The 14,385-nt window shown below is 35.2% G+C and overlaps 1 protein-coding gene and 1 long non-coding RNA gene across 3 annotated transcripts in view; one reads left to right on the plus strand and one right to left on the minus strand.

Annotated features, from left to right (window-relative positions):
- PDE4B (phosphodiesterase 4B) overlaps positions 1 to 14,385 on the minus strand; it is a 187,286-nt gene that overhangs the window by 163,972 nt on the left and 8,929 nt on the right. The gene's annotated exons all lie outside the window — the stretch shown is intronic.
- Positions 1 to 14,385, plus strand: part of LOC118019305 — a 90,755-nt gene that overhangs the window by 72,246 nt on the left and 4,124 nt on the right. The window contains exons 4-5 of one of the 2 annotated variants that reach the window (XR_004681650.1): positions 11,373 to 11,436; positions 12,238 to 13,223. This is a non-coding gene — a long non-coding RNA (uncharacterized LOC118019305). Of the gene's footprint in view, positions 1 to 11,372; positions 11,437 to 12,237; positions 13,224 to 14,385 lie in introns of those variants that run through there. The other variant, XR_004681651.1, reaches the window with a different exon arrangement.

Below are 14,385 nucleotides of genomic sequence, written 5' to 3' on the forward strand. Positions count from 1 at the left end.
AGACTTGAGGAGAGTTCAGATGTGCAAAAGGAAGGTGATTAAAATGTTGGGCAAAAAGAAATTATGAAGAAAGATTCAAAGAATTTGGCTTTAGGATATGAGCTGAATAACGTCTTGATAACAATCTTCATGTACACGAGGAGTTATTATACCAGCTGTTTTTTACCTCCGAGGACGGAAGAAAATGAATTCAAACTGCAGCCCTTGAGATTTAGGGTAGCTATGAAAAATGATTTGCTGACAGGTGAGATTGGCAGTTAATGGAATAAGATACCAGGCGAAATTGTGGAATCTCCCTTAAAAAACAAAAAAATATTTCTAATCTCTATAGTTCAAATGTGACATGGCTCCAGGCAGAAAGGTGGACTAGATAACTTCCCAAGGTTCTTTTCAGTTCAACGACTCTATCACTCTGATGATCTCAGCCACCAAAATTATCTTGCCACGGTGAAAGCCAGCTTGATGCCAAAATTCATAGTACCTAAAGTCTCCTTTTTACTTTGCTAATAGTTCCATATAATCATTTAGAAATAATAACCTCAATTTATGGTTTCCCTCCAAATGTCAGCTAGAATCAATTTAAAGGTGACTTGATTAATGTTCCTAAAGGTTAAAAGGCCAAATGTAGGACATTGCTAATATTTCAAAATCTGTTACCCCTCTCACTTATTAACTTTCATTTTAATCCCAAACCATGTAGAACCCCGTAAAGATTACCATTATAAAGCTCTGAGATGATAATATCCTCTACAATTACCCCCAAATCTTTCTCTCACCAAATTAAGTTGATTTAGGACTTTAGAGGTTGCTCAGAAACAAATCAAACATAGCAGAGGGATAGGAAGTATGGTAAAACCAAGATATTCCATCTAGTTCATTTACTTGACAACCAAGAAATACGTTTATGATATTTAAGGAATTATGCAGGATCATACAGATTAGTAAAATATGAAGTTGAGAACAAAGTTCAAGTCTTTTGGCTCCCTATACAGTAGTGACAGTTTTATAAAACACATTTTTCATGTCAAAAAACCAAACTAAAGGTAAATTAAAAAAATTGTGTTTCAAAATATATCCAGATACTTAAAAGACTGGACAAAGAACCTGAAATTCCTTTTCTGTGGAAACATCTCACTCTTCTCTCTTCACTATAATGAAATCAAATATCTTCCTCCACTGACAGGTATTTTTAAGAGTCATTCCATTAATATGTGGCTACCATATTCTAGTACCGTACACAAATAAAATGCATATTTTCTCTAATGGGTTTGTTATATACTAATTGTCAATTTTCCATAACTGTAAAAAAATAGGCTTTGGAGGCAGAAAAATGAGTTAACTTGATTTTACCAACTCTTAATATCTATCTGACTTTGGGGAAGTTACTGAACCTTTTTATTTCCTCATCTGCAAAATGAAGGTAGTATTATTTACCTAGATTGACTGAGATATTACTATATGTTAAATACTTAGCACAGGCCTGGCAAACACAGGTGCTCAGTAAACTATAAATGCTGCTTCTATCATTATTAATTATTATTACTATTATTATTCCCATAAAATTATCCTAATCAATGATGAGGGATAAAGCCTTTCTATTAGGCATAAAGAATAAAAAAGCTTTCTTAGGAAAATAACACTTTCCCTCCAAAGCCATATTTCCATTGTCAAATGAAAGTTCAGTTGAAGTGACACTTCCTGCCTTTCCTGAGGACCTAATATATGCCAGAGGCTCTACTAAGTGTTATGGGTACAAACACGAAAGAAAGAATCTTGGCTTCAAGGGTTTCATGGTCCAGGGTTGGAAGAAATATATGAACAAATAAATATAATGTGACATGACACAGAAAGCAGTAAAGAGAGTATACTGAGAGGATGGAGGAGAATGGGGAGGGGTGGTGGGTAGAATTTAGAAATGCTTGTCAGAAAATCCGATCAGGTAAATGGAAGGGGGTTCAAGACAGCACTGTAGGAAGACTATGAGCTCACCTTCTTCCATGAACACAACAATTTACAGCTACATATGGAACAATTTTCCTCTAAAAAGGAGCTAAGAACTATATGAATAGTACAACAAAAGACAAAAGAGATGAGTTGAGAAGGGACAGAAGAGGCAGAGATGTAGCCTTGACCCAAACCTCACCTCATATGCAGTGACTCCACAATTAGGAGAAATCCCCTAAATATGGAACTCTCCCTCAAGGAGTGAAGGCATTGTGCCCCACATCAGGCACCCCAACCCTAAGGGCTAGCACTGGAAAGATGAGCCAACCAAATGTCTTGTTTTGAAAATCAGTGGGGATTAAGAGAAGAATAATCACTGAACTATACAGAAAGAAGAGCATACTTTTAAAAATCTCATGTGCAAACCCACTCACCCTGAGATCCAATACAGAAGGAAGAGATTGAAAGCATCTAGACCTTAAGTGAGGGAGACTTACTAATTTTAAAGCAGCTACCAGAGAGACAGGAACCTATAGGGACTTTATCTAAAAACAGAAAGGCTGGAAGACACCACCTTTGCAATCTCATTCTAACTTACTGGTGATGAAACTGATGGAGGTTATTTTTCATGCCCTCCCTCTTCCCTGCTAACACCAAAGGTTGCTCTGCCTACTCTCCCTACTGACCACCCCCTCTCCCCCCTGCCCAGACTGGGTTAGGCAAGTGCCCCACACCCTGACCACCCCACATAACACCCAAGCTACAATGGGGCCAGATGAGTTCCCTGAGCCTTGCCCAACCTGTGCAAAGATTGAACTGCAATGGGCCAGACAAATGCCTTGAACCCAACTCACACCACTCAGAGACAAAGCTGCAACTGGGAGGGACAAGCAGCTTGAACCCTGTGCTGCCTGTGACAGTGGCCAAATTGCAACCAGCCAGGGGAGTGCCCCAAGCTCCACCTCTCCAGCAGCAGGCTCAGTCCTACCATACCCTGCAGGCACATGCAACCCACACATAGAGTGCCTGGCTCTGGTGGCCAGGGGAGATTGAGCTTCTGGGCCACACAAAACAGTTCCTACACAAAACCACTCTTTCAAGACTGAGGGAGGTAGCTGTTTTGCCTATTACAACAGACAAACACAGAGAGACAGGCAAAATGAGAAGATAGAGGAATATGTTCTAAACCAAGGCAAATTCCCAGAAAAAAACCTTAATGAAATGGAGCTAAGCAACCTACCTGATAAAGAGTTACAAGTAATGGTCATAAAGATGCTCAACAATCTTGGGAAAAGAATGGATGAACACAGCAAGAACGTCAACAAAGAGATAGAAAATATAAGAAAGTACCAAATAGAAGTTGTAACAAATGAAAAATACACTAGAGGAGTTCAACAACAGAATGGATGAAATAGAAGTACAAATAAGTGAGTTGGACAAAGCAATGGAAAATACCCAGACATAAAAGCAAAATGAAAAAAGAATTAAAAGAAGTGAAGACAACTTAACTGATCTCTGAGACAACATCAAGTGGAATAACCTTTTCATTATAGGAGTCCCAGAAAGAGGAGAGAGAGAAAAAGGGCCAGAAAAATTATTTGAAGAAATAATAGTTGAAAACTTCCTTAATCTGGGAAAGGAACCAGGTATCCAGGCCCAGGAAGCACAGAGAGTTCCAATAAGGTAAACCCAAAGAGAAACACACCTAGACAAATTATAATTAAAAGGGTAAAATGTTAAGGTTATAGAAATAATCCTAAAAGTAGCATGAGAAGAGTAGCATATTATGTATAAGGGAAACCCCATGAGGCTATCAGATTTTTTTAGCAGACAGACCAGAAGGGAGTGTAATAACATATACAATATGCTGAAGGGGAAATACTGCCAACCAAGAATTCTCTACCCAGCAAGGTTATCATTCAGAATTGAAGGAGAGATAAGAATTTTCCAGATAAGCAAAAGCTAAAGGAATTTATCATCATTAACCAGCATTAAAAGAAATGTTAAAGGGACATCTCTAAGCTAAAAAGAAAAGGCATTAATTAATAATAAGAAAACATACATATGTAAAAATCTCACCAGAAAAGGTAAAAAAAAAAACAATAAAGGTAGTAGATCAACCACTCACAAAGTAAGCATAAAGAGTAAAAGACAAAAGGAGTAAAATTAATTTAAAATACTATAATTAGTTAAGGGATACATAAAATAAAAAGATGGAAAATGTGTCATCAGAAATACAAAATATGTGTGGGAGATTAAATATGAAGCTTTGGAATGTGTTCAAAATTAAGTTGCTATCAAGTTATGGAAGCTATTATATACATAAGATGTTATATGTGAACCTCACAGTAATCACAAAGTAAAAACTTATAATAAATACACAAAAGAAAAAGAGAAAGGAATCTAAATACAAAAATGAAGGAAACAATCCAACCACAGGGGAAGAGCAAAAGAAAAGAAGAAAGGAGCAGAGAGGAACTATGAAAACGTCCAGAAAAGAATAAACAAGATGGTAACAAGTACATTCCTATCAAAAATTACTTTAAATGTAAACAGACTAAATGCTCCAATCAAAGGACATAGGGTGGCTGAATGGATTAAGAAAAGTAACAAGACCTTCCTATATGCTGCCTACAAGAGACTCACCTCAAACCTAAATATACTTACAGACTGAAAGTGAAAGGATAGAAAAAAGATGTACCATACACGTGGAAATGAAAAGAAAGCTGGAGTGGCAATACTTATATCAGACAAAATAGACTTTAAAACAAAGATTATAACAAAAGACAAAGAAAGACATTATATAATAATAAAGGGGTCATTCCAACAAATGTCACAAATAACATTTGTAAACATCTAGGCATCCAGCATAGGAGCACCTAAGTATATAAAGCAAATATTAACAGAAATAAAGGGAAAAATAGACAGTGATACAATAATAGTAGGGGACTTTAATACATTTTACCCTTACATGAATGGATCAATCATCCAGACAGGAAATCAATAAGGAAATATTGGCCTTAAGTGACACATTAGATCAGAAGGACTTAATAGATACACAAAACATTCAATTCCAGGACAGCAGAATAAACATTCTTTTCAAATACACATAGAACATTCTCCAGGATAGATCATGTGTTAGGCCACAAAACAAGTCTCAATAAATTTAAGAAAACTGAAAATGGTTTCAAGCATCTTTCTGATAACATGGTATGACACTAGCAATCAAACATAAAGAAAAAATAAAAAACACAAACGTGAAGACTAAACAACATTTTACTAAACAACTAATGAGTCAATAAAGAAATCAAAGAGGAAATCAAAAAATAACTTGAGACAAATGAAAATGCAAAGACAATGAACCAAAACCTTTGCAATGCAGCAAAAGCAATTCTAAGAGGGAGGTTCATAGCTATACAGGTCTACCTCAAGAAATAAGAAAAATTTTAAATACACAATCTAACTTTACATTTAGAGGAAGTGGAAAAGAAGAACAAAGCCCAAAGTTAGTAGAAGGAAGGAAAAAATGGAGACCGGAGAGGAAATAAATGAAATAAAAACTAAAGAAAAAATAAAAAATAAATCAATGAAACTAAAAGCTGGTTCTTTGAAAATATAAACAAAATTGACAAAGTCTTAAACTAGACTAAGAAAAAGAGAGAGAGAGACCAAATAAAATTAGAAATGAAAGAGGAGAAATTACAACTGACACCACAGAAATACGAAAGGATTGTAGGAAAATACTATGAACAATTATATGCTACAAAATTAGACAACCTAGAAAAAAAAGCATAAATTCCTAGAAACATGATCTTCCAGGATTGAATAGGAAGACATAGAAAATCAGAATAGACTGATTAGTAGTAATGAAATTGAATCAATAAAAATAAAAAACATGTTACAAACAAAAAAATTTCTCAACAAACAGAAGTTCAGGTCCAGATGGCTTCACAGGTGAATTCTATCAAACATTTAAAAAACAATTAATGTTTGGGGCACCTGTATGGCACAGTAGTTAAGCATGTGCCTTTGGCTCGGGTCATGATCCTAGGGTCCTGGGATCGAGCCCCACATCGAGCCCCACATTGGGCTCCCTGCTCCACGGGAAGTCTGCTTTTTCCTCTCCCACTCCCCCTGCTTGTGTTCCCTCTCTCGCTGTCTCTCTCTCTGTCAAATAAATAAATAAAATCTTTAAAAAAGTAAAAATAAAAAAAAACAGTTAACGTTTATCCTTCTCAACTTATTCCAAAAAATTGGAGGAGGAAGGACTATTTTCAAACTCATTTTGTGAAGCCAGCATTACCCTGACCTCAAAACTAGATAAAGACAATACAAAAAAAAAAAAAAAAAGAAAATCACATACCAATATCCCTGATGAACATAGATGCAAAAATCCTCAACAAAATAAATTTAACAATACATTAGAAGTAGCTTCCAAATAACCAAGTCTGATTCATTCCAGGGATGCAAGGATGCTTTAACATCTACAAATCAATCAATGTGATATGCCACATTAACAAAATAAAGGATAAAAATCATATGATGACCTCAATAATGCAGAAAAAGCATTTGACAAAATTCAACATCCACTAATGATAAAAACTCTCAACAAAAAGGGTATGGAGGAAACATACATCAATATAATAAAAGCCATATATGACAAACCCACAACTAATATCATACTCAATGGTAAAAAGCTGAAAGCATTTCCTCTAAGATCAGGAACAAGACAAGAATGCCCACTCTCACTACCTTTATTCAACATAGTATTGGAAGTACTAGCCACAGCAATTAGGCAAGAAAGAAATAAAAGGCACCCAAATTGGAAAGGAAGAAGTAAAACTGTCACTATTTGCAGATGACATAATACTTTATAGAGAAAACCCTAAAAACTCCACAAAAAACTATTAGACTAACAAATTCAGTAAAGTCGCAGGAAACAAAATTAATATACAGAAATCTATTGCATTTCTGTACACCAATAGTGAAATAGTAGAAAAAGAAATTAAGAAAACAATCTCATTGACAATCACATGAAAAAGTATAATATACCTAGGAATAAATTTAACCAAGGAGGTGAAAGACCTGTACTCTGAAAACTATAAGACATTTATGAAAGAAATTGAAGACACAAATAAATGAAAAGATATAAAGTGCTCATGGATTAGAAGAATCAATATTATTAAAATGCCCATACCACCCAAAGCAATCTACAGATTGAATGCAAAATCTATCAAAATACCAATGGCATTTTTCACATAAATAAAACAAATAATCCTAAAATTTGTATGGAAGACAAAAGACCCTGCACAGCCAAAGCAATTTTGAGAAAGAACAAAGCTAAAGCTCCCTGATTTCAAACTATACTGCAAAGCTAGTAATTAAAAGAGTATGGTACTGGCACAAAAATGGACATGTAGATCAATGGAACAGAATGAGAGCCCAAAAATAAATTCACATTTATATGGTCAATTAATCTATAACAAGGAAAGCAAGAACATAAAATGGAGAAAAGACAGTCTCTTCAATAAAATGGCACTGGGAAAACTCAATGGCTACATGCAGAAGAATGAAACTGGACCACTTTCTTACACTATACACAAAAATAACCTCAAAAAAGGACTTAAATTTGAGACCTGAAACCATAAAATTCCTAGAAAAAAATAGGCAGTAAGCTCTTTAACATCAGTCTGAGCATATTGTTCAAAGATATGTCTCCTCAGGCAAGGGCAACAAAAGCAAACTGTACAAAGGAAACTACATAGAACTAAAAAAATTTATACCATGAATGAAACTATCAACAAAACAAAAAGGCAACCCACTGAATGGAAAAAGACACTTGCAAATGATATACACGAAAAGGGGTCGATATCGAAAATATACAAAAACCCATACAACTCAATAACAAACAAAACAAAAAACTTTAAACAAATAAACAACCTGAGTAAAAAATAGGCAGAAAACCTGGATAGACATTTTTCCAAAGAAGACATACAGATGGCCAACAGACACATGAAAAGATGCTCAATGTCACTCATCATTAGGGAAATGCACATCAAAACTACAATGAGATACCACTTCATACCTGTCAGAATGACTTATTCAAAAAGATAAGAAATAACAAGTGTTGGTGAGGATATGGAGAAAAGGGAACCCTCATGTACCATTGGTGAGAATGTAAATTGGTGTATCCACTATGAAAAACAGTATGGAAGTCCCTCAAAAAATTCAAAATAGAACTACCATATAATTCAGCAATTCCACTTCTGAATATTTATTCAAAGAAAACAAAAACACTAAGTTAAAAAGATGTATGTACCACTATGTTCATTGCAGCATTATTTACAATAGCCAAGATACAGAAACAATTTAAGTGTCCATCAATAGATGAATGGATAAAGATGTGAGGTGTGCATATGTATGAGTGTATAAAATGGAATATTAGTCAGCCATAAAAAAGAACAAAATTTTGCCATTTGTGACAACATAGATGGACCTAGAAGCTAAAGATTAAGTGAAATAAGTCAGAGAGAAAGACAAATAGTGTGTGATTTGATTTATATGTAGAATCTAAAAAATCAAACAAAACAGACACAGATTCATAGTTTCAGAGAATAAACTGGTTGTTTTGAGAAGGGAGGAGGTTAGGAGGATGGGGAAAATAGGTGAAGAGGATTAAGAGATACAAACTTCTAGTTATAAAATAAATAAGTCACAGGAATGTAATGTACAGCATAGGGAATATAATCAATAATATTGAAATAACTCCATATGATGACAGACAGTAACTAGACCTATTGTGGTGATCATTTTTTATAATGTATAAAAATATCAATCACTGTGTTATATACCTGAAACATATATAATACTGTATGTCAATTATAATTCAATAAAAATAATTAAGAATTAAAAACATAAAATAATTCATAAACTAAATTAACAAAAAGAAAGAAAATTTGATTACTTCAGCTGAGTCTAAATTCTAAGCAACTAGATGGAGGTTCATGATCACTAAACAGTTTTTTTTTTTAAACTGAAATTTTCTTCACAAAAAGAGGTCACTGGTCAAAAGAGTCACTTATCTATCTCATCCTTATTCATTTGGGCAGAAAGGATCACAAAATAAAAGAGACTTCAATAGAGAGAAAGAGAGAACCATTTTAGCCACCACCCAGGGCACATGCATATACAGATCAGTAACTATTTGCTGTATAAGCCTTTTTCAGTAAATCTGCATTTTATTGGGGGTAATCATCAATGTAAGTAGGTAATTTTATTATCATCTTATTTTCATCTACACACTCCTCAAAGCATATTATCCGGGTGATGTTCTCAGTTCCCCACTTCAGCTATCACACGGATTCTCATTCTTAACTTAACAAAAGTCAGGCACAGTAAAGGGTTCATTATCAATATCCTCAGGGCTTCTATTGACTTGGTCATAACCTAATTATGTGGCTAACATTTGTTTGGATGTGTCATAAGATTCTTAATGTCTGATCATTTTTAAATACACATGGTAACTTATTTATAATGCTGATTAAGGGATACATAGGAAATGCTGAGACTTGTGAATACATAGGAAAACCCATGCTCTATGTAATAAATCACATATAAAGAACCTCAAGGAAGATGATTAGATGTTTAAACTGTTAAATGCTTAAGACATAGCTCCCCAAACATATCAGTACACAACCCTGAAGTGAACCCTTCCCCATTAGGAACCGGCACCCTAGATAGTAGTTTTAGTAGATCCCTACACAATACCTAATATCATTTTTCATAATGTATCCTACATTAGAATATAAGCAGAAATCACAGAAACAGCAAGATAAAAGATTATGTGACAAGGTAAATTGCAAACAACATAACTTTGAAATAACTTTCCTGAGATTATTTGAAAACATAATCAATATGAGCATATTTGACTCTGCTTTAAAATGAGAAGTAAAGTGAGAAACAATTTACCAGATTAAACACTCTGAAATATTCATACTTTGTTAGAATAAAAATACACACACAAAAAGCCACTCACCACCACAAATGATACTGTCTACGTAGCACTTGATGCTTTGCCAAGCATGTTTCCGTACCTCATCATATCTGAACTAGATGGTATCCATGTGAAGTGTTTTCATAGTGCCATAAGAAGGATAACTTTGTAGAGAAGTGCACTTTTAGCTAACAGGCTTTGGGGCATGTTCTGTCAAGCAGAGAAATTTCCAAGTCAGCATCAGCTCTTCTTCTATTCAGCATGACCTGTTACTAAATGCTGTTAGTTCTAGCCCCATAGTACTTGGTGAATTTGTCCCCCCCTTTTCCATTTCCTCCTTTAGAGAATGAAAGAACAATGAGGCAGGGAGTTTATCAGTCTGCTACCAGCATATTCTCATACCCAGAATAGTGCCTGACAGGTAGAAGTGATCAACAAATACTTTCAAACAAATGAATGAATTCCCATAGCCCCACATTACCCTATTTCCTCAAAACTCCCCCACCCTCGATCTCTATGGAACCTCCTAATTGGTATTATGAACAAGATTTTCTATTCTCACATGTACCTTATACATGGCTGCTTAACTGATTACACACCAATGGTTTTACTCCTTAGATTAAAGCATTCATATTTCTTTTTATTATTACAAACTCCTCATCCTGGCATTTAAAGTCTTCCATCTTTCAAGATCCCAGCCTTCAGTTTCAACATAAGATCCCTTGTATCATTCCTGTCACGCCTAGGACCATCTTGCCTATTCGTCTCTGCTCATGCAGGTCCCCTGGCCCACAATGGCTGTAGCCACCATATTTACCTATTGAAATACCACCAGTCCTTCAGTATTATGTGAAATGCTACTTCATTCAAGATGTACTAATCAGATGCCATCACTTTGTCTCATGCAAATCTCTTATTCTGTCTTGTAATAGTTACATACAGAGCCATGTCTTTTCTTCAGTATTCTAAGCTCCAGAAGGTCAACAACTATGTCTTACGTAGCTTTGACTCTAAAGTACCTACCACATGTAGTAAATGGTCAATACAAATTAGCTAAATTGAAGTGATTCTAAAAGGTAGGTTATAGGATCAAGAAATATCCACCTCCTTGAACATACGGTGAAGAAAGCGGAGGATGGATACAGAGCTCCAAAATTTGGGGTTTGAGCTCTGCCTTTTACAAGATGATTAACTCGGGCAAGATTTTAATTTTTCCCTTTAGCCTGCCTGAAGCTCAGTTTCCTTATCTATAAAATGATGATACTTGTATTATCTACTGTACAGGGTTATCATTCAGACTGAAATAGAAAAAATGGAAGTGATAATGCTTTGTAAACTTTAAAGTGTTATAAAGATTCAGTTTTCTTTCTTTCTTTCTTTCTTTCTTTCTTTTTTTTTTCAAATCACACACCATGGACCTTGTTGGCTGAATAAGAAACGAAAGCTATTTGGTAACTGTGAGTCTTTTCCTGCCATACCTGGTGGAGAGTGAGGAAGAGGTAGGACTAAGAAGAAGGGAGAAGGAGAGCATTCTTCTTCTGCCAGCAGTCTGATCACCCAGCCTGAGGAAAATTAGCTTTTGAACATCTTCTAACATTAATAAACAGCCAAGTCACTAAATTGCTATGGGACAGCATTTAGGAAAAAAAAAATTCCCTGTGATAAATGATTTTGAGATTTACAGTTTATCATACATTTAGTGTAGTAAGCTGACAAAGCAGCTTTAAAAACATCACCAAGGTTTTGTTTTCCTCCTCTGCTTCCTCCTGTGTATTTTCTCTTTGCTAAATTCATTAAAAAAAAAAATGAGGAAATACTTCCTTGGAAAGACTGTAATTCTACTCTGTGATCATATCCTTGTCTATGGATATCCCTCGTCTGAAACTCAACACAAATGGCTGTGTGTGAAGAAAGAAGAGGAGGAAACAGCACCAGGAACTGGCCTGCATGGTTGGAGTAGTCCTGCCCCCGGGGAAGGCTGTCCCCCAGGCCACTTTCTGCTTCAGACAGCCCCGATCTGAGAGACGAGCTGGATGCAGGTTATGTTATCTGAGAACCCTGGACAAATGTGGTTCATTGTGATGTAATCTGATTTTAGAAGGGCTTACGCAATTCGCATTCCTTGTCAGAGGCTTTCCCACATTTCTGGATAGCTGATTCCATTTTAATAATTTTTTTTAAGCACAGGGAAGGAGCAAACATCAGTCCATTATCTGAGAAAATATAACAGCTACCTCTTTGGAGTGAGGGCTGGGTTATGAATCAGTGTTGTTCTGTTTCTTCATTTCATTTATGTGCAGGTTTACTAGACACTCTGGACTGGTTTGAAACCTCCCAATGACGTCAATGGGGCAGAGAAATTGGAGCAGCGGAGACAGCTGCAATGCACCAAGTCTACTGAGGTTTTATTCTTTTCTCCCAGGGTGACATCTGAGACAGATATTATCAATCAAGCCCTCCTGGCTCAGCATCAAATCAAAGGCACTTTATCATTCAAAGCAGTAAAAGCTGCAATTAGATGATCTGCTCAGCTTTTTCCCTAGGAATATCTTGTTCATTACAATTAATAATGCAATTAAAACTTAGAGAAAAGAATGCTTACTAAAATATTTAAATATTGACATTTTCCTTCACTGTTTAATTGTCAAATTATTAAAGATCACTCTTTACATATATTTTGTATAAAAAATTCAAAACAATCAAATTACTGCCTCTCTTGAAATACTAATAAAAAGGAAATGGTAACTTTAACCAGTTTCCAAGAACTGTCCAAATATCCAGGAAAAAAATACATATATAGCAAAGCTTTATTATTATTTAGAAAACAACAAACAACAAACAACAACAAAAGGCAGGGAACTAGTGCTCCGTGAATTAACATTTCTTCTTAACAACACTCAAAGCCAAAAAGAGGAAAGCAGAGCCTACTGCTTTTTTGTTTGTTAAGCACAACGTATTATTTACTGACTCTTCAAGCATCCTTCTTAGGAATAGTCTTACTTGCCTGAGTATATAATAGCATATTAAAATCTGAAAAAAAAATATAGCACTTAATCTAATTATACAGTTTTAAAGAAAGGTCTCTGCTCTGTCTCTTCTCTTCTCTCTCTTTCTCTATCTTTCTTTTTTTTAAGGGTGAGACTTTAAACTTCTAAAAATTCCCACAACTAATCATAACAAATCTAACTAATAAATATCCTTAAAATGGGTTTTTGTTTTCAAAGTTACCTAGGAGACCCAAGCATAGACTACTCTCACCAGAGTAAAGAATATGAAGAATACTTTCTTGCCTCTCCCTGCCTTCTACAGTGTTTGTTGGCAAACAATGCTGGTGATAAAATAAACATAAAGCGGAGGAGAGAGAAATCTGGGGGTAAAAATAAAGGAGAAAATACCAACATCAATCTCAAGGCTATGTGGCCAAACTGAATAGGATCCAAAACCATTTAGTCTAGAAAATCAAACTGGCCAAGAACAAGAAATAAAGAAAACAATACTCTTCAACAATTGTCTATTATCCACAAAGCAGCATCTATGTTATTACATCAGGTAATATTATATATGATGTATATTGTTGTAACTTAATAACAGATTCCAAAAATAGGAAGAGCTATGATGCAGGAGACTTACTTTTTCAATGAGGAATAAATGAAAGAACTAAAAGTTTAGGTTAGCTAGAGTAACAAACATTTTGCCAATCAGCCATGTTTACCCAAGGTAGGGTATTGAACATGCTCTTTATTATTTGGATTTAAACAGTAAGATTCTTTTTTCTACCCCCTTTCATTCATTTAGCTGTGAAACAGACAATAAATCATAGCTAAAGCTACCAAATATCTTCTACATTATTTACAAAGCTGAAATTCCTAACTGATCCAACCCTAAAGTTTTTCCAGCCACTGGACTCATCTTTCCTTTATCCATTCCCTTTGGTCCATATAATGGTAATAATGTGTTGTATCCCAGCTCCCAGAGAAATCAGGTATATATCTTTGCATTACTCTGAATCTGCAAAATGATAATGAAATGAAAAGACACATGAACAACCACCTTGTAGATGCTCTAAATGTGATAGATATTATTTTAGATGTTTGCTTAAAAATGTGTATCATTGTGCTTTGGTGCCAAGTACTATGCTACGCAGTGGGAACACACACACAAGTAAATCATATGAAATCCACAGAGTAAACCAAGCCAGCAACTTGAGAATCATTCTTCCCTCCCACATCTAATCATCACTACCAGTACCCATAAAAGCAAAGTAAGGCTCCCTTTCACAGCTGTGTGAAATCTGTCTTATCAGCCAGTGGTCAGTGGTCTGCCAAACCTTGCCATACGGGTCATAAACAAGCAAGTAACAGCTCAGGTAGGTAACCAGCCCAGACCTTTTACCTTTCTTGAATTAGTTTCCTCTTCATCTGGCCAGAGATGACCTAGTTTATGTCATC

This window comes from Mirounga leonina, unplaced genomic scaffold, assembly GCF_011800145.1.
Source record: "Mirounga leonina isolate KUSES-001 unplaced genomic scaffold, KU_Mleo_1.0 Mir_173, whole genome shotgun sequence".
NCBI lineage: Eukaryota > Metazoa > Chordata > Mammalia > Carnivora > Phocidae > Mirounga > Mirounga leonina.